At 43.5% G+C, this 21,051-nt stretch overlaps 1 protein-coding gene across 3 annotated transcripts in view; it reads left to right on the top strand.

Annotated features, from left to right (window-relative positions):
- The first annotated feature begins 2,473 nt into the window (after window positions 1-2,473).
- LOC111255189 (GAS2-like protein pickled eggs) overlaps window positions 2,474-21,051 on the top strand; it is a 38,324-nt gene continuing 19,746 nt past the window's right edge. The window contains exon 1 of one of the 3 annotated variants that reach the window (XM_086976456.1): window positions 2,474-4,026. The gene's annotated coding sequence lies outside the window, so the exon portion shown is untranslated. The remainder of the gene's footprint in view (window positions 4,027-21,051) is intronic. The other 2 variants (XM_022816871.2, XM_022816869.2) reach the window with 2 other exon arrangements.

Raw genomic sequence — 21,051 nt, 5'->3', positions numbered from 1 at the left:
TGCCGCAGGCGTGCTATGCTCTATTCGCCTCGATGAACTCTCGCGCCCACGAGTTCATTTCTCTAGCCGGACTCGTGGACCCCTCAGCTGTGGAGCAGCCGTAGAAGGAGCAGCGGCGTTCGAGAATGAGCACCAGAGTGAGGGAGATCAACTTTCCGATATTCAACATTTACTTGTTATTAGAATCACATGAATAGATACTTTGGTTTATCTTAGGAAGGACGACATCGATTCAGCATGCTTTACTATTACGCTGAAGCGATGCGCTAGAACGTGACGCACTCGTCGAGGTACTAATTGTCGCTAATGTTGCCGTTATTACTATTATCGTTATTGCAGGTAGCAAGAATGTACGAAGCATTTGAACTCAAGTAGCAAAAGCTAACTCCAAGATCAGTAAATCAGCTAGAAACTGTTCATTCTATATCTTGTTGAAAGTTACTGGCATTAGTCTAGAAGATCTGCTTACCTATTTCATGCTAAGTTTTGTCGAAAGGGCACACGAGTCTTGGCTTGGAAATTTTACGTGGCGCTAAATGTACCACTGCGTTTCTAGTCGACCGAAAAGCAGCCAGCAGGAAATGGCTTCTCTCAAGAAACGGATTGCTCTGTCCCACCATTAAATGTCGACGGTTTACATTTCATTATGTTACATATGAAAGCAGCGGACGAACGTGCGAAGTAATAGCGTTTCGCCGTACAACTCAACTGGTCATAGCCGCTATCATATTAACTTCGAATCGTTGGAAAGTTAACAAATGTATAGGCCGTATAACTGCGTGCTTACCGTCGGAACAGTATTCTACGTGTTCAGGTGGAAAACATTCTACAGATCGGCAAAAATGGTCATTTTTTAATCTTGATTTTATATTAAATGTTCTGAGCTTTTGCTTCCCACGAAATCCGCCATGAATCGATACATCGCTTCCCTAAATGTCTCCTTCTCTCCAACTCAGCCTCGTGGCGTAGCAATAACACGTCGAAGAACGTTGACGAGCAACAAAAAACGACAACAAGGACTGAGTGAAAAAGAGGTGTATTAGCTACGATCGATAATGTTTTCCTTTTTAGACCATTCCCGTTTTATTATCTCGCCATTATTCGGTTGTAGTTAAAATTCACGTGGATCACATCGGCGGCAGTCATGACGCTTAGCAAAGAGAAGGCAAACGTTATACAGTGGGGGCCAATGGTCGTGAAGGGGCGAAATGTCTTGTGTGTTAAAAGAACTGAAAAAACAGTATGTTGTAAATGTGAGAACTGGCATCTGACGTCTCCAATATATTTGCAAATATGAGCAGCGGTACAATCAACTGATGAATCTATGCTGGTGACACAAATAGAAAGGATGATGTCCAACTAGGATCCTTTCCAAGACCCAAATCCCAACTAGCTATGTACAGTGCATTGCATACACTGTGAGGAAAATTTCGAGCACACGCACGCACGCGTCGCTGAGCTACTAGCGGCTTCTATAAGTAAAAAAGTAAGGCTGAAAAAAAAAGGACAGGGATACTGTGCGTAAGATGTCCTTACCCTCTTGAAAAAGGGCACACCTCCGCAAAGCCACACAGACAACCTTTGATATGCTACTCATTTGAGATGGGTAACTGTTTGAGCTTTGCCCTAATGACTCATAGCTTCATCCTCATCGATTTTAGAAATGTTTGCAATTTGAAGAAATCTAGCAAACCATACCTGAATTTATTTAGAGATTTCAATAACAACTGGAAAATGTTAGATGGCAGCGTCCAGAATCCAGCATCTGGACTGCTTGTTATATGTTAGTAGGGACATTTTTTGACAGGTGAACTCGTCAACCAGATACATCGCTATCTATATACTGCATGCGAATTATCTGAGTAATCGTATTGTACATACGAGTTGACAATCGTGCGTCGATGTTAGGAGCCTCAATTTAAATTACGTTATATAGTATACAGATCTCTTCAGCCCAAATGTTCTTGCTGCTCGCAGTAACCTACGAAAAACAAAAAGTCCTTGAGGATAATTCAAGCGAGCATTTTCTAAGGCAGTGATGACGTTTGGAACATCCCCCAGCGGCCCCCCAATGTATTAACCAAATAGTACAGACGAACATTTACCCTGGCATAGATAGCACAGCTCCAAAGCTTCATCCTGTCAAGGATCAAACTTGGTCAAGGAAACGAAATTCAGACATCTATGCCAGAAGTGGCAGGTGAGTTTCTTGGGCGTTGCCTCAGGGACTATTATACGTGTTCCTGTTAGTGGTATTCGAACAATCCAGTAATGCCACATCTGTCCGTGTGTCAGGGTATCGACAGTCTGTTTTGGGCACCAGCGCACATGTGGCACCGTTATCTTTTCCCTACCCTTTGCGGCCGACTCCGTCCACATGATGCGTGGCGTTACAAACGCTCATCTATACACGGACACACACATGCACATTATGTTGTTATTCACATTAGCCCCGGAGCAGTTATCCACATGTTAGAGACTATGACACTGTCAGCGGCCGGAGCGCTAAGTCTGGACGAATTCGATTTGTTGGGGCCGACTGACGACGGCCTTGCCCTTTCCATTGTGGAAAGGGTATCGCTGACTAGGCCGTGGGTTATGAGCCAGCCATGGCAAGACACAAAAGCGTGGCAACGGTGACCCGGCATATGGCTGACTGGTTCTCTGCAGGTCGCCTCCGCCTTCCGATTGAACTTTGTTTGCACTGTCACTGCTACAGCTCCTGTTGGCACATTGCAGTCAACGTAGATCCTTGGTGCAGCTCCGATGCGTCCTCCTCGCCTTTCCCTCATGCGTGAGGAGAGGGAGCGGCGAGGCCGCAGCGTTACCAGCGGCAACTGACTGGGGCGAGAAGTGTTCCTGTGTTGGCGCTGTGGTTAGAACTAGTGAGCCCCGGTGGTTGGGACAAGCTGGGCCAAGATCGCAACCAGGACCGTGATGTCCTTCCGTGTGGCAACGAATGAAAGGCGACATTGAGCGAGAGAGGTACAAGCAGCGAGAGGGATGAGTGATAGAACCGACTGATCAACTTGGTGGTTCATGCTAGCAGGGTATGAGCCCATGCCACTGGCTAGATTCATGAGAGGGTCTTGCCACGAACGGGCGAGGAGTCCTCTACAGACGGCTGTTGCGCACGCTGCTTCGGGTAGAGTCGCCCGTGCGTAGTGTCACAATGCTCCAAGAAGCTAAACAGCAACAGCAGTCAAACGGTGAGAGAGGTACGCGCTGTTGTTATGGTCAGGTCAACTATTTCTGTTTTCCCTTGCCCACAGATACTGGAGACGATACCGCTGTGCTCGAAGGAAAGAATGAAAACAATATGACCCGCAGGAAAAGCGAGACAAGTGGCTATTAGTTGATAGTTGGTTTACTGACTCCGTCGACCGGCTGACGTGTTCATTGATGAATTCGAGACGACGACGATGACCATAATATCCTTTCGCTGACATCGCCACTTTCGCCGTCGCCTGGTCTAATCGAGTTTAGAACAATAGCTGAACGCAGTAGTTCAGCTGCCTTGCGGCCTCGAACGACGAATGAAGCGGACAGACAAAGCTGCAGAACGTTCGAAAACAACGATACAGATGCAGCCTATACAAAGACGACAGACCTGATAGCAAATATTTAGCGTATAGGATAAATAAAGCCAGTTCGTGACAATCAAACGTTTCGTGAGATAGTGCTCGTCAAATAAGTTGCAGCGCGTATCAATGACTAGCCGCGGCTAGATCATAAATCACGGAAGGTGCATTCAGTCGATAAGTTCTAACGTTGTTGTTAGTGTATTTTGATGGTCCTGATTTGACGACGACTAACTGTGGCTTACGGCACACTAACGACTACCAGAGGGCGTCACTGCGGGAGGAAGCGGGGCCCTTCAAAAACGTGTTCAGATGGCCCCCTCGTGAAATCATCATTGTGCATTTAGTAACCAATAGGATATAATTAAATTAACCAACCAAATATAGAGAAAGACCAAGAAGCCAGCGTTGGGCGTCTCGCTGGAGGAACTTTAGTTACCCCAGGGTGAGTGTGACATATTTTACCATCGTCTTCGTAATCCTGCTATCGTTTAAGCCAGTTACGAAAATCGACTATTTCGATAAACGTTGTTGCTTGAAGATCCTGCCGTTCGAAATTTTGCTGTTCCCTATTGTGACCATTATATATCTATGTATTTTTCTAGGTAAATGACCAAACAGAATAAAGTCTAAAGTGGTAGATGATTATTGTTGGTAGACGTGACCAACTTACAATGAGGGAATCACTGTATCGTGACGGGCGTGGTCGAACTTTGCCATTTTGTCACGAAATCAGATTAATTGATAAATAAACAGTCATAACGTAGGAAAAACAACAATAAGATTGTTGGTCACCAGACAGCGGGAGGACAGAACCTGACGGCAACGAGTGTGTTTGATGTAGCCGGTTACCTATTTGTGATACATGCTTGTGGTAATACTAACAATTCATTTACCAGTCTATATATATATATAAATATGTAGTCTGTAGATATATACTATATATAGAGTTGCGTTACGTATGTTAAGTCAAACCGGCTAAGAAAATAGCTAATGGCTCGAGCGTTATTTTTAAATCGTTTCCCTTCCCTCCTCTTAACACGAAAAGTATGAAAGTTGAAGCGGTCTGCGGAGAATAGGGTTACTAACCACCGTTCCTCACATCGATTGGTATTGGTAAAAAAAAAAGAGTTTTAAAAAGCATCCTAACCAGACGAATCCATATAAATCAATATATTCGGAAATAATAGATGTAGTAGCCTACACGATAGAAAACGTCTCCGTATTTGCTGCTTCTCTATGATTCCATAATATTTGTCCAATCCGAAACATTATTGCTTCTCCACGCGGTACATTCCCATGCTTCTAAGCTAAATTAACTAGCGGCTAAAACGAAGCAAAGATCCGCTCTATGCAAATAAGATTCATTTGAAATCACATGCCCTAATGGACTCATGCACGATTACTTTTTTTCCGAGAAATTCAAAGCCCCGATATATTTACTTATTTCTCCAAATATTAGCGCTTATTTATTGCAAGCCGCCGGCTGCTGTAATCGTTTACTTGTAGAAGTTCTACTGAACCTCGAATGATTGAAGTGGAACAACGCTGAAAAAAATGCCGTCAGCGCTGGAGATCCCTCCGAATCTTAGGTTAGAAGATACGTCCGAGGCAATGATAAGTCTCGCTCGCTGGGTTGTGATCTTCCAAATCAGAAGCATGAGACCAAAAACGAAAAGAAACATACTTTACGCAGAGAACGGATACGCTTCTTTGTTAGGATGACAGGAAACGATCCTAGTCTGTGTCCTGACTGAAAACTACCACAACGCCGAAACTTAACTTGACCTGATCTATATCCCTTTAGATTATTTCTGACCAAACACTGCCAGCTGGGGCCCGGGGGGACTGATGATGAATCTCTGGCCTCAAGTAGACATTCGCGCTTTGCCATTGTATCCCGAAGCCGACGACTGCTGCTGTAGAGCTGAAATAAGAAAAACGTAGATGAGTTATCCCTAAGAGAATGTATTCGGTGTATTCAAAACAACAACAGGTTTTAGGTAAATTCACAATTGCAGACCCTTCGGTGCGGCAATAGATAGATAGATCTTTTCGGTTTAGCCCTAGGCAACAGCCAATGTAAAATTTATAGATGACATAATTATTTATATCTTTTGACATAAATAACTAGGTCATCCGTAAAAAGTTCTAGATCTAAGGAAGCAGATGAATGATGTTTAGCTGCTTCTTTGCAGACTTCTAAACCCGAAAAAGCAACAGCCTATGTCAACGGGTTGACCTTTTAGAAATAACGTATTTCGCGTTTTGCATCTAACGTTTAAGTTGTCAGCCACCGTTTGACGTGTTTTTAAAGATAATAAGTTGGTCTAGTTAAAATTACAACGGCTACTGCTTTTACTGGTGGTGATGAAAGGCTTAAAGAGGGAAATATCTACATTCATAGGTTATATGTACCCCGTATCATGCATTACAAGCTTATGGTTGTGCCCGGTCACAGATTGATTACCTACGATGCTGTTTACCTCAGCTGATATTTTGTCAAAGCTAAAATCAGTACTACGCTAAAGTTTCATTATTAGTCGGCTATCCTTTCATGTAAATCGAGCACTCGGTTTCGACTCATAAGGGATATTACTGGATTCATTAAACGTACTTGTAGCGTACTAGCTAGGCGGCAATGTTAAGAGTCTCTGCAGCTGCCTTTTTCTTTTCATAAATCCTTTATCATCGTATGCTTTTTATTCTATCTTATATCTTTATGGGATCGCCTTAAGAAAAACGCGTTTAATCAATCGAACCGCATCGTTTTCTACCTATTACACTTGCAGACCTATTATTACCAACTTTTCTGGAAGACATAAAATGGGTCTGGTTTGTCCAATCAGAACCGCTATCAATGTTGCTCGTATTTTGTATACATCTGACTTGCTCTCTTTCTGTTTTGCATTTCCGCCGCCGTAGGCGGCAGCAGAGACGTGGTCGCCGGACAAAGGCTTTTGGCACCAAGGGGCAGGTTTTGACGAAGCATCAACAAATAGCTGCCTTGTCTCCTTCGGGTGGACAGGGCCTTCCTTCAAATCCTAAATGCTCCGTTCTCGATCTTTTATTCGTTACTGCTGTTGGCTCCTCTACGGTGGCTAGATACGATTTATATGTAAATATATGCAAAAGCGTGCAGTATAAGAGGACGTCTATGTTAAAGATTGTGGTAATAGCAGTAACCAAAGTAAGGGTTAATCATAAGAATGGCAGGATAAGCGCACGGCAAAAAGCTTCATCGAGACGGAACTGAGTCGACATTTGTTAGATCGATGCGACTGCTACACGATACATGATAAGCCAATGCGTTAACGCTCCTCTGGTCTCGATGCTTAAAAGGGGATGTTGTGCGTATCTCCATCATGGCGTTTCTAGAGGGAGCGTCAGTCAGCTGGCCAGAGGAAAGAGCGGCTATAAGAGAGATCTCCATCCTGCGTTACGTGCTGGTGCCACATAAAGCACCATCCTATCGCACCACTGACAGAAAGGAACCAGTCGACTGTCACGGACCGCGGCCGTGTAATCTTGATAGACGATGAGGGGCCCTACGAGAGGACCAGAATGTGATCGAGAGGGATTGACAAAATAATATAAAAATACAAAGTAAAGAACCGCACTGCTTCTGCAGCAGCCATTCGTACGGCTAGCAGTCTTCCCCCACATGACAGGGCACTTGACCGCCGCTTCCACCTTTCTTGTGTCCTGGCATGGCCGACGAGCACCAAGAAGGACAAAAGCCAGGAACGAAAGGTTTGTGAGTTGGGACAGTGTCGGCGTGTGATCGTATCTGTTCTCCTAAACTGAGCGCATGATGAGCGGGCGTTGGCGAGCAGCTTCGAGCAGCCGCAGTTTGTGACAGCATCGTTTACTTATTTTCGCTGGCTAAAGAAAACAAACGCCCAGAAAGCGACAAATGAAGAACGCTCAGCCCTAAGATGTCTCCCCTCTAATAATGATCACGTGTAAAAATTATATTGGATGACGCCAAATACATTTTGGCTGTTTTGTATAGAAAAGATTCAATGTACGTCTTCTTCTTCGGGGAATACGAATCGGGACTACTGCACTGTCATCTCAACTAGATCTAATGAGTATCGGAAACATCATTAGTGTTAATCACTTCAGCTTCGGTGCAAACCTGGTCAGCGACTGCCGCGATAGATCAAGTTCAAATTATATACTGCTGACTTGGAAAGGCAAGAAGCAAGTGACTAACTTATTGTGCCCGTAGTTAGTTCATAGAATGTCCTTATTCTCCTTTCCTCTACGTATTAATAAGGCAATCTGGTTGGATTCGCAACGTATGGCGATTAAAATGCGAAGAAAAAAAACATGAGTTTCGGTGGATAACGATGCGTTGTACAATATACACGGTGAGGTCTCGTCGTAAGCCCGATTTGGCCCGGGCCGGTGAGCTTTTGTTCACTGTTTGTTGTCATTCATTTCATGCTACCATTTGATGCTACCAAGAGGGATGTCACGCAGCCTCCGTAAGTTGATATCGACTGTATCAGCGTCATAACGGAGACGGTTGTGCCAGTTAGCTCCGTTAGTAACCGTTGCGACTGTCTTGGGGGCCCCTATCAGAGAAGCCACAAGATTAGTAGAGGTAACACTTATCATCACTATCGCCGTCATATCGCTAGCTATAGATGACATAGCTTTGACGCGCGTCAGTTACACAGTCAAGTAGGCAGGCCATGGCCCATGCTTTACCAGTCATGACCCGGCCGACAGCCAGGTCTGCTTCTCCTCGTCCCCGTTGATTATTCTAGCTAATAATATATGATCGAAGGTTACAAAGCGAACCGTTCGTTACAGACCGAACGGCTTTTGCCATCGTTGGTGAATGGTGACTTTTCCATTTTATTCATCACTGGCCAACAACACTCAATCAGTCAGAGTGTGCTCACGACTAAATCTGTTATTTCGGGTAAAAATTGTGGAATATAGATCTGTTGTTTCGCGGGGAGCAGAGTCGTCCCGTCTTTCTCATTGAATTCATCATGAATGAGCTTTGCCAATCACTTGTCCTATTAGCTGCTCTAATGGCTGCAGCATTTGCCTCATGCCTCTGTTGTTTATCGTCCATCGTCGGATCGTTGTCACTCGCTACCTGCCCCCTACCAACGACAAGCAGCAGCAGTATTGTTTCAGTATCGCTGTTTAAAGCATTATGTAGAGAAGTTACATAGTTCTATAAGACATCAACACGGCACTGTAAGTCAAAACATACGTTCTTATCGATCGTTAAGCGTAGGGATTTTGAAGCCATCGGGATGCGGATGCAGACGGGGGTAGGTGTAAAGTAACAATGAGAAGTAAACGAAAAGCAGATGGCATATACAGTAGATGCAAAAAGACATTAGGGCTTTTCGATGATGGGGGAGGCTAGGGGAGAGGGGTTGGCAGCGATGCATGATGATCGTAACTAAATATGTCTAATGTTCAATATATCGTCATCGCTTTGGAAGATGGAGGCATCTTTGTAAGAGGTAGTATCCTCTGTTAAAATCATTTAAGTAGATATTAGCAGGTGCCTCTTTTGTTTGCTTAGGAGCAGCGAGCGGCACCGCTCATCGACGAGGTAACAACCCACCGCTGTCGCGGCAGAAGTACCAGTGCCATTGCGGATACGTTATGTTACGACTAAAAGGATCCGCTATTGGCGATGACTATCGATTCGCCGGTAGAGGCAGCGGATAGCCAATTTTACATTAGAAGCTGTTTACACCGCGCAAAAAGTTGCATTTGTATTGATGCTGATGCTGGCGGTGCGGGGTATAATACCTGCTTGTCAATTGCGTCACATGCTTAGAACGAGCGCCTGTTGAGGTAACAGCGTGAGTTGAGCTTGACCTCCATTTTCGATTTCCTTATGCTGCACAACAATGCTAATAGTCAGCTGAAGCGGAATGTGGGGACCTATGGATGCTTTCCAGATTCGTTGATAGCCTCTCGCCATTGAAACTGTGAATGAAGGTGCATTTGTTGCGTTCTGCTTATCCATTTGAAATACTACCTTCTCAGACAATCTAAAAGAATGGGACCTTTTGTGTTGGCTTACGATGGAAGAATAGCTAGTTTTACGAAGTCTTGTATGGACGTTGAAATAAGCGGGGTATTTAAAAATTGGGGACTGCAATCAATAGGAAACTGAATTATAAGCGGAAATAATTAGCGACTCTTTATCTGGGCTTTAGCCGGTGCCTTCGCACGCAACAGATCAGAATAGGAATTAAGTCCATACGCTAACGAAGTGAGTAATAAGAATAGCATATATACACTCATAAGGGCGACGTAAGGCTTTTTTAGGACCCAAAGAGAGCAGACGTTCTGAAATTCATTTTGGACCGGTTTTTCGGGCCGGTGAACGATCAAGTGAGTCGATTGACGGTGACATTGCATTTGCCGTGGTAACGATTTTCCAAACACGTGCTCCTGTCACCACGCCACGTTGTCTTCCAGCGTTTATCCGCTCCTTACCGCCGGTAGTAGGCTCGTTCTAATCTCTGCAGGCGCAGGATGAGTCAGTTAACGTGTGCAGCGTCTGTGTCAATTTTGAGTATCACCGAAAAGAGGGCCATAAAGCATATGCAATGAACAATCAAGCTCCACTAAATCAGTAAGTGCAGCTTGTACAACAGAGGTAAATTTACAAGTACGTACGCGTGATCGTCATTTCAGATCAAGCTATTTTTCTCTCGAGTCTTTTGAATTTGTCATTTCTCTTAGTAAGGGTGGCGCTGAGCGCAAAACCGTTCTTCTCGGCGCCTGAGTACAAGCGGCTCATGATGAGCGCCACGTCATACGATTGTGAGTCATACTCTTCCCTATCGTTCTTTCAAAACAGGTAGCAAGACGGTTGGCCTGCGTGCGACCCTGACCGCTGCTATGATGCTGCTTGACACTAGCGTCATATTGGAACTTCTCATTAGTTAGTTGTAGGATCTTTCTTTGAATGATTCATTTTGGATAATTCAAATGATTCACGGTGGCATCCCTACCCCACATCTGTATCCGATTTAGTGATGGACATATATTTAATGAGCGTTTATGTTATTTGTAACGATAGTAACTGTAGTAATATAAGATAATCCAACAATAAGCAAAAAAATTTTACACATACTAAATTTGCACTATCGTGTATAGCTGTAGCGGTTCTATGTAGAAACGCTACCGCTATACACAAAGAACAGATTCCTCTTTAAAGGTTGTGCATGTTGTGATATATATATATATATATATATATATATATATATATATATATAACGATACACACATGTGTGTGTCGTTCTTGCTGCATAGTGCTGTACATTGCACATATGTGAGGTTTACGAGAATCTCTGGTCCGGAGGCGTCCTTGCTCAACCGGCAACATTTTATATTCCGCACAGACAATAATACCGTTCACGCTGGTAACCTTTTTTTCGCAAATGTCGGGCTTCTTCGTGTCTACGCTAAATTTAGCGTTGATAAATATCACGGACTTCCAACGCGCGTCCCATTCCACGCAACCGCCGGCGCGCACAAGTCGACATGAGGAGACCGCCCCTTTCTGTTTCACTCGCTGAAAGTCGTTGTTGTTAGCATTTATGGCGGGGTTCCTGTCGCGATTGCCGCTGCTATGGCATTTGTTGACATCTGCCCGCCACCAACGATGGTATTTGTACTGTTATTGTGCCTAGGGTGGATATGAGCTCTCGTGTGACGGCAACTGAAAACGAAGGAACAACTTTGATTTAGCGTGAACTACTTCAATATGACGCGCAGCGACGACCCAAAGACATCAGTCCGCGGGGGCTAATGGGGAGGGGGGTGACTTATCCCCAGACTGTAAGTAGTTACAGTCACCTTTTACCACGTTGGCCACTTATAGCGGAACACTAACTTGCTGGTTCAAGCGACGACGATATCTGCACATACGTCGAAGCTATCACGGTCTCATGCAGCTGCGAATCGTTCAAAGGGGCGAACGCGATATGTTGCCACGGCGGGAGGTTTGTTATTTTGTAAAGCGTTTAAACATGACCAGAACGGGCTTTTGTTGTTGTTGTATATATCGGTCCGTTCCAGCAGACGGCGAAGCTGCTAGCTGGCTGACACAATTATGGCTTATATTCTATCACTCAATACATAGATGAATAGAAAATGGTGAAGCTTTGCTTTATTTTGCGTTTCGATTGGTGTATTTAGATGTTCTTGCTTACGATTGGCTGCCCATGTGGCATTCTTGTCTTGGATTACATGTGAAAATAAGTTGGACATTATCTAGACTGCTGTTCTTTAACAAAATGTTTTCTGGAACTACATCTCGTCGATTGTGATCGGCATACGTCGCTTCGAAGAACCTATTCGGTGAAGTTACTACTGGACAGGAAAAATGGCCGCGCGGCTAATTACGCCAGCGTCACCATCATCATTCGTATAACCCGAAAGCCCTACACGCGACACTTCGCTGTCAGAGCCTGAACAACAAAAACTAACCGAGTTCTTACCGAAGTTATTTAGAAGCGTCGACGTCCAACGTTCTCATAAAGCTCAGTTTTGTGAAGGCATAGATTAGAAGTCGATTAAATTATTATTACGAATTTACTATGGAATATTGGTCTGGAAAACATTTGTCGTCGCAGTCGTCGTCGACATTTTGCAGATACAACTCGGGCCAAATGCCCAGCGAAACGTGTCTTCGTTTTGCTGGGCATTCGGCCGACACGACGTGTAAGCGATCTTAGTGTAGCTCATATAATGATTTAATGCCTTCTAAGTGTCAAGATACGTCTCAATATCGAATGACGTTAGCGTCTAAATTAGATTTCACAGCTTCAGCCCGATCTAATGGTGATTTGTTGAGCGGCAAGGGTAATCTTATCTGCGTCCTATACGTCCGCTAACATTGGCGACGGACGACTTCACAGCCGCCATTATCCTCAACACTGTTCATATTCGAGTACCTCGATAGCTCACAGGAGATTGGAATGATAAACGTGTACGTACACATAAATGCCGACTTTGATTAGGTGGACAAGATTACGGTGATAGATCGATTTAACAGCGATAAAGAACGAAGTTGTTCGTCCCATATAAATCGTATATTTGCAAATAACGATATATGTCTGCACCATTCCTTTGAAATGTGTTTGTTTACTCATGTGGGCTACTGATACTTTTTATCATATTAAATTCACATATAATATCACATCTCCTGCTATGGGCAGCCGAATTCTGCTGGTTTCGGCTTGACTATTTGTCCTTTAAATTGGCCAAAAGTTATTTGGTAATAAAATTAAACATCGGCAGGGGGGCGGGCGTCGTCCACGGACCCGTAGCGTCCGAGCGCCCACAGTAAATGCACCGTAGATGTCGTCTTCGTCGTAATCTTCACCGCCTTGAAATAATGACGGTTGTACTTTTCTAGTTCGTGCTGTAGAGCTAGTACAGGATGATAACGAGCAGTGGATGGACGGACAGACCAAGCACGCCCACGAATCGACCTTCGCTGAAATTTGGCGCCAGAACTTGCGCGCATGTACTGATTTCTGCAACTCGGACTGCTACTGCTTCTAGTGTAGTTGACGACGGATAGTTTCGCGTCTGTTGTGGCTGCCCTACTCTGGCGTCGCTAGTGTCGTTGCTGATCGTGCGTGCCTCGGTCGCACACGCTGCTCGATCCCCTAGCGTCACACGAGCGTGTTTCTAGTGGTGAATTTCCACCAGTGGTCCAGCGTATACGCTCGACCATACATTTGTTTATCGAGGACTTACCACCACATGTCAATGCCGATGCTAGAACGAGTAAGGTTTACGCGATATTATATCATTACCTACCGAATAGATTACGTCCCAATACTGAGCAGTTCAGAGGCGAGCATGTGTTGGCAACAGGCACGCTTGTGATTAGAGAAGTCTCCTTAAATAAAACACAGGTCGGACTTTGGTCAACATGTACACAAATTGAAGCTTAGGCGATTTTATGATGCTATCCACTATCCATAACCGCGATAACAAACCACTAATAATGTTAACATACACAGATCGAAATATACGGATTTCTAGTTGTCGTGCTGTCCGTCAGTGGTGGAGTTTGAACCAGAGAATAGAAATAAATTCTCGGATGATTTATTGTGTCGCTGTTTCTCGAGGTGGACGTCGTCCGCCAGTATTGGCGCATGGCAAGATAACGTTTTTTTTAGTGGCTGGTCATGCAGCTATTAGTAATTGAACGAAATACTGACCAGTGTTTGTCTAGTCTGAGGAGAGTCTTAAAGCGGGCGTTGAAAGAGATGATTTTATGACGATGGCAGTAAGCAGATGCTTTTGCTAGGCGAGGAACGTGCGACTGGAATGAGCAAGACTTTCTTGTCCGGCGGGCTTATCAGCTATGCTTGAGAAAACGAAAAATCGAATAGACAAGACGATCAAAGGACCTGGCCTTAATTATATAATTAAGGCGAAGATATGCATCGCCTCTGCTGTTAGGATTTCTAGAATAATGGCACTTCTACCTATGATTATTATTATCATCTGTGATCTCTGCATTACTCTAAACATGAAAATTTCCTCATCCACGGCATTCGTATTGCCATGGAACTTTAGATAGCAACACCTTCTATAGTAGAGTGGCGATTCAATAGGTTTCAGTAGGCAAATGTGTGATTCTACATCATAGCACATAATATATTATTACTAAGACATTCTGCTTTAGATAAACGCGTCGTTTGTTTTGGCCCAGTCGTCTACCCACTCTCTTCCATACATGTGTTTACGTCTGCTGCAATAGTATGAGTGGACTTCGACCCCACTACGCGATCGTTTCAGTGTAGTAGAGAACGGCATCGAAGATCTACTAAATGATACGATGATCATGATGAGACCTGTAGTCGATTACTAAGGGTCTATTCAGAGATAATTGGAGCTGCCTATTTATCTTTAGTATCGTATATTTGTATGCGTGTATATATACCGATTGCAGTGCATCTGCTACGGAGTAGCGCCTATAGTGTTTCTAGAAACCGCGTGAAGACGCTGCCTTAACGACAAAGACATCCCTAGTGGATTACAGAAGAAAAGTTATCTGCGTTCGTGGCTTATGCCTGGTTCATACGCGCTAACAAGCACCACTCCATGCCTACCTTTACGTTATATTTAGCTGAAGAAATAGGAAATCGCTGCACTGCTTAGTTTTATAACGATCGACCGCTCAATAGACGAGTGAAGATAGCTACTTCTGAGCCTACTATACGTTATTAGTGCTTGCGTTTATTATGTCTGCGTGCAATCTTCGTCACTTCGTCACACTGACGCGTAATGTGCAATACTATAGTATATGTTGATGACGCACTTCAAGCACAAGTCCCTGCTTCTTTCAGTTTTCGGGGTTTTGTCTAGTCTTTCATATGAAATGTTTTTATGTCTATGAGTTTGATGGGAGCAAAGATGGTGTCATCATCGGCTTGAATGACCGCTCACGGCTACTACCTCTTGCTCATATACACGAAAGCTCCTTACCACGATGTATCTACAAACGTCGTATTTACGTACGAACTTACGTTTACAGACCTGAGTTCTCACAGATGCACATATCTGTGATTTTTTTCAAGGTATGGCATTACTATTAGTAAATTACGGAATTTGAGACCTTTACCAACAAACCAAAAAGCAAACTTAATTGCTAGACTTATTATAGTCGAATTTTAAGCAGCACTATAAGGAAAGCTTACTTTACCTTTCTCTAGTGAACCACTCCACCACCAGTGAACCACCAGTGAGTTTATTAAATTGAAATAGAAATGTCCGCTTGTGCACGTTTATATTACACGTTCTATATAGATATACTTGTATGTAGTATATGATGCCGTAAGGCTGACATCGTCTTCGGTGTAACGAGAAGTCACGGCTTCTATTTCCAGTCAGCGGGGTAAATAAAACCATACAATTGTAAACTTTCTTTACCCATAGCTGCTAGCTGAAGTAGTACGATATCACAAAAATTTAAGCTAATTGGTCCTGCTCCCATGGCCATATAAAATACTCATAGCAGTCATGAATATCTAAGTAGGGGTCGAGCTAGCTCGTTCAAATGCGTCGTAATTCAATAATCCAAATCTATAACGTAATGCATATAGTGAATGTCTCCTGGCGTCTGCTATCTTGTTTTTGTCAATAGACAAAATATAGCGGGGTGATGTAATTGCTGATCTGATCACTTTTTACAAATTTGATACATTTCTTATCCATACTTGTCTCCGGACGATTTCCGCGTTTTCTTCTTTATCTTTAACGCATATCTTCTTTATCTGTAACGTAGTGTAAACGTAATCCGATAGTTTCCTTCAGTCGGGTGGAAATATTCCCATGTGACATTGAAGCAAGGGATTATATCGGCGAATCTCTTAAATGCAGTCATTTTTCTTCGTACGGAGATGGCCCCACCCACGCTGTGAAATTCGTTGTTTTGTTAGGTTCAAAAATCGTCTTTACTCATTCAAAGCAAGCCTAGATTCGCCTATATATTCTCCACCGTGCTGTGACGATTCTGCCCGCAATCTTGATAAATTCTCAAGATTTGTATATACGTGTATATATATATTTGTATATAATAATCCTCGGCAGCGCGTTCACGAATTTTTACGTATACCAGATTTCATCGTAAGGATGTCACTCTCGTCACTATCAACTTCGGCGCTCTTGCTATCATTTCTACTACGTGATATTTATATGCCCTCTTGTCAACGATGAGCTTAATAGCGGTGGGTGCTTCGACTGTCTCGGGTCGTTAGACGTTGAAAGCCCCCATTACTGATACATTTTCTGAAGAAAGGCTTATGGCATAATCACTAAACGGGTAAGTGGTGCTGAAGTGTCATCCGTTGTCATTGCAGAGCCCCAACAGCTGACAATGGCAACAGAACTTTTAAAAATAGACCAAGAAATAAAATCAAACAGATACATTTCTAATAAAAATAGCCGGGATAGCAACGTAAACGGTATCCGTCAATGGATGCCGATACAGAAAGCCTTGTGACGGCGTTTCCGTTCCTTTAACTATAGCCTATCGTGCAACTTTATTAAAAAGTAGAGGCAATTTCTCTAGAAGGTCGGCGCAAAAGAGGATACATCCTATACAGTATTCACCGGTAACCAGCATCCGGGAACTTCGATATTGCAATATTATGACAACAGTAAAAGGTGACTAAAGTGCTGTGCATCAGTTTATTAATCGAGAAATATTAAAGTTAACAACCCGTTTCTCGCTGAGGGATGTTACATAGAAATTCCGATTTTTGCCAATTTCGCTGCCTGTCGGCCGTACACATGTGTTCAGTTCTGAAGGGTACTGCCGTTGCCTTATATGATCGTTCTATAGGAACGACCAGCTAGCGCCACCTGTGAAGCTGTATGGAATCGGTTCCAAAGACCTTCGAATAAATGCTTTGATGGGTTGCAACTTCGAGGTCACCGCCTTATATGCACAAAGTAAAGAAAAATTGTTCCCACAGCGTCATGAATAGCAAGTGAATCAGTAAGTGAATTCAGCCGACGCCCTAACTAGCGAAGCTGCACCTATCGCAGGGGCTAAATTTGATGCAGTCGGTACGAACGGTGTTGTTTGGGTATAGTGGGTCACTGCGCGTCTACGTGTCGACGTGAGACCTGGATATTTACAATTGCGGTTCCGTAATAGCTTGATGTATTTTGCAGGTGGTGACAGGCAAACACGCATTTTTTACGAAGTTATGTACATAGCTACCGGGTATTCGTGTTCTTCTGCATACGATTAAGTTGTTTTATCTGCGATTTTTCAATCAATCCTATGATAAAATGCGCCAACGTTTAGTTTTCTAGGCATGTTGTACATTCAGGTACAACGGTTCAAGCACTGCTTGTTTAATGCACACTTGTCTTTCACTGCAATGATGAATGTCGATGCGTGCATGGGGTGCAGCTGATTTACGCTGGGTTGTACCGTAAGCGTTAACTTATCTATGTACGTGCGACGTGCTTCAGCGCACGTACTACCCTAGCCAGCTGTCTCCAGGCGATAGGTGACGGCTCACTCGTCGCTTGTCAAAGTACGCCTGAAGATCATTCAGCCTAGGGAAAGCGAACCCTTTAAAGACAAATTACACTTGTTATCTAGCTTTGTGCGCCATTCGTTTTAGATAGTATCCTTATCTTCATCGAAGAGCTATGTAGAAGAGTAAATTTGAGAAGCTGAAAGTGCACACTTCATTACTTAGGAATAAAGCTTAAATGAAAATAAATGTTATGTTATAAGCAGGTATTGATCTGCTTAATAGCGCTGCGTATAGTTGCTAAACAGCGAACGAGAGATGGAGGCAGACATGATTTCTCATATTTTAACCGCTCTGACTTGATTAGTTATTGGCGGCTCTGGATGTTCGGCAGCACGGACTAGACGCTCACTGCCGTAAAACACTGCCGTTTAATTTACTGCACGTAGACAAAATACGTATAGATTGTGTATTGAATCCATAGAATATTTCCAATTCGTGCAGCTTTTACTTGTACTCAGCCAGAAAGTCCATCAGTGTGCATCTTCGAAAGCATTGACGAACGACAAGAGAGTACATTAAAACTTAGCAATATTTACAAATTAGCACATAGCTGCTATAACGGCCTGAGGTCGACTGGCGTTCAGCGTAGCTCTCGTCTCTTTACCGAAACGGATTTGCCTTTAACGTTCCTGGCGTTTATCGTTGATAGAACTGGCAGCTGAAACGTCAAATGGTCATAGAGAGCAAAGTGGGTCGATGTACAGCAGTAATTCATACAGGATTAGCTGTTACGAGATTCGACAGACGACAAAGAGATTACGAATGAACCTACACTGGCCTACTTTACATAACTCATAAAATAATTTATATCTGAATTAACTGAAATGACGCATTGGCTATTCAAGTTTATTCTTTATTGCTGATAGAACGACGTGAACACGCACAGACGCACGCAGAGACCGGCCCCTGAACCGTGTTGTCCGCCCGCTAGCTATACATATGTATATATATATTACCAGCACGATAGAGTAAGTTCAGCCTAAGTATAATAAGTTATTCGGCTTGCGACGCATACCAGCTCAACAGCAAACATAGGCGTGCGCGACATCAAAGTTTAAGTTAAGACGATTGTGAACAGTTTTGCAGCATCGCCATTCGCGTGCCGTCTTGACAATAAGAGGTGCACAACGTAATGGTCGATGTCACTTGCCAACAACAGTTAACAGAATGAGAAGATCACTTGACATAATAAACGGTAGGCCAGTTTTGCTTGGCCTAGTAACTATATTTAGAACAATTCTGCCTTGATCCATGTGGCCTGTTAACATACAGCAGGGGGAGTCGGCTGTCAAGATCTCTGTCGAACTTTTAACCACTTTCGCCATGTATTGTAACATATCTTTAATTAGTCGCATTCGATTCGATTCGACTCGGAGGACGAGATCGCCTGTCTGCTCTACCATCGTTTCCGGAAAGTCTGATATCTCTGTGTTATTTCATCTCTATTCCGGTCAGTGTTTTATCGTTACCGAATGTGGTATTATGAGCCTGGTTACCGCTAGTCACTAGCCGTATCACAAATCTTGCTCGTGACTGCGCCAGTGTAATCCCGCTATTTATATATATCTGACGGATATAAGCACACAGTCCGCATAGCGTCTCATGCCCTGGGTATACATGTCGTCGGTATATTGTTTCATAGTATGTTCTGATAAACTGTACAAGTGTTAACTGATAAAGCATACATCTTACTGTATATCATGCCCTTTAGGTCGCTGATACTGAGCATATTTGCTAATCCCTGTGGTGACTCGTTTACTTTCAAAGATTTCGACATCTGTAGATCCGAATGGTTGAAACAACTGGCCAACCTTAGCTAGGTGACGGGGCCATACTTTTTTCGTTAGGAGAAGACGGACTACCTTAAGAGATAACGGCATCGTTGGCTGTTGCAAAACACTATTTCCTACTATGTGCCGTGGTCCGTCAAAAGTGTATCTTTCCTTCGAGGACCAGCTACGGTAAGAGTGACACATCGTTCTCACCGTTTGTATTGTCAAAAGCGGATCTCGACATATCTAGTAGTGTTACAGCAAAGATGATATTAGTGAGTGTATGGCAAGCGTTATTGGCAAAAATACAAAGAAATGCATTTTCCATAAAGAAAATTATATTTTTTACGTATAATTGGTAGTTTAACATCAACGTCGTCAAGGGCTGCCATTGCCCCTCCTGTGTTAAGCAGCGCCAAGAGGGTACGAAAAGGGGAGCAGGTTTTTTGGAGCACGATCGCCATCGGCGTGACGGTCACATGACCAACTTTGGCTCGTTGACAGCGTTGAGCCACCATCCGACGCTTGAACGATTGTGCCAAGTGGTAACGTGACGAAGTCTTACTAACAACATTGTATCCCGTTTGTAAAACTGGAACTATCGATGTATGTGCACTGATCGCTGACCCTTTCTAGATCGCATCAAAGGAGGCAGCAGCCCGCCGACGAGGGTATAGAATGGCCTCTTACTTTTACGACAGAAAACTACTAACAGGAGATATATTTGTAGAAAAAAAACTGCATTCAAAAGTACTCCTAGCTGCGCCGCGTAGAAGCTGTGTGACAACTGATGTATTTCCCCGATTCACAAGTCTGCTTGTTATGGCATAAGCTGTAAAAATATGGCTTAAAATATTGATTGAATTTCGGATTTTTTGCCATAGATTAAAAACGGACGCTCTATCTAGATAGGGGGACAGCAACGATTTATCTTTATGAGCAGAGCTGGAAATTTAGGATGCGAATGCTGTGCCTACATTCATCAATTTATTATTTTTAAATGCGTCAGTTTGTCGTTTTTATTTCACTTCTTTTTAGGACACTGACAAGGCTCACTATATTCACACAATTCAATAAACTTAATTCAGTTTTGAGAGGAAACAAATTTCAGGCTGTGGTTTGGCAGGAGTCCGTGCTGTACGCTGGCAGCCGTCGCCATTCGATGCCTGAATGAAGTAAATCCATATGTCTATATGTTATGCTTGAACACACGTTAGGCTGTTGGATCCTTTCAACCACTTAATCTCGAAAACAATTAAAGTCGCGCTTTTATCCTGCGCGAGCGTGCTAGGTGGGCCATTTTAGATAACTGCTATGAAGATATGTACACTTATTGTTTGTTTCTATCCCGTTATTCATCCTACCTATGCATCTGTGGGTCTCCTTCAGCCCGTCTCATCCTCAGATTTCTAATGGAAAGAGTCAATCGAGATTCATTTGAATGCTACAGATAGAGTAACGTTCGTCACTGCACGTGCACCTAGTACCCGCGTGGGTTTGCTGTTCTGCTGAAAAAGACCTCACCTAACTTTTTTGTTGTTCCTGTCTGGGACGATATTGCTATCAATATCGTGATCCGAATCCACTCGACCGTTGCAAAGGCCGTGGTGCCATGCC

This window comes from Varroa destructor, unplaced genomic scaffold, assembly GCF_002443255.2.
Source record: "Varroa destructor unplaced genomic scaffold, Vdes_3.0 BEIS01000948.1, whole genome shotgun sequence".
NCBI lineage: Eukaryota > Metazoa > Arthropoda > Arachnida > Mesostigmata > Varroidae > Varroa > Varroa destructor.
The sequence above is the reverse complement of the archived record's forward strand: the minus strand, read 5'-3'. Positions and strand labels throughout refer to the sequence as shown.